The sequence below is a fragment of the Elaeis guineensis genome, chromosome 11 (genome assembly GCF_000442705.2).
Source record: "Elaeis guineensis isolate ETL-2024a chromosome 11, EG11, whole genome shotgun sequence".
Lineage (NCBI taxonomy): Eukaryota > Viridiplantae > Streptophyta > Magnoliopsida > Arecales > Arecaceae > Elaeis > Elaeis guineensis.
Genome location: NC_026003.2, coordinates 98,182,723 through 98,183,660, shown reverse-complemented (window position 1 = coordinate 98,183,660; position 938 = coordinate 98,182,723).

Genomic DNA, 938 nt, shown 5'->3' with positions numbered 1-938 from the left:
CTTAAATACTTCAGGATGGTTTTAACAACCTTCCAGTGATTCTCTCCTGGATCAGATTGGTATCTACTCACTACCCCTAGTGAGTATGCCGCATCTGGTCGTGTACATGTCATGGCGTACATGATAGATTCCACTGTCGAAGTATATGGAATCCTACCCATACGCTCTCTCTCTTGAGGTGTTGTCGGACAATCCCTCTTCGAGAGAGAAATTCCATGGCCTATCGGTAGATAGCCTTTCTTGAAATTTTTCATGCTGAACCTTTTCAGCATAGTATCAATGTACGTGGACTGGGATAAGCCAAGCAACTTTTTGGATCTATCCCTATAGATCCTCATCCCTAAGATGTAGGAAGCTTCTCCCAGATCCTTTATGAAGAACTGTGACGATAGCCAAATCTTTATTCCCTATAATGCAAGGACATCATTTCCGATTAAGAGAATGTCATCCACATACAATACAAGGAATACTACTACTAGACCATTAGCCCACTTATAAATGCAGGGCTCTTCTCCATTCTTAACGAAGCCATACGTTTTGATCGTCCTATCAAAACGTATGTTCCAACTCCGAGATGCCTGCTTAAGTCCATAAATGGACCTCTGTAGCTTGCACACCTTAGACTCATCTGTGGATGTGAACCCTTCAGGTTGTATCATATACACCTCTTCGTCCAGCTCTCCGTTTAGGAAAGCTGTCTTCACATCCATCTGCCAGATTTCATAGTCCAGATGGGCAGCTATCGCAAGCATAATTCGAATGGATTTGAGCATTGCCATAGGAGAAAACGTCTCGTCATAGTCTATACCATAACGTTGACGATATCCCTTGGCAACCAGATGGGCTTTATAGGTCTCCACCTTTCCGTCTGTGCCCCTCTTCCTTTTGAAGATCCATTTACACCCTATGGATTTTACTCCTTCGGGTGGGTCAACCAA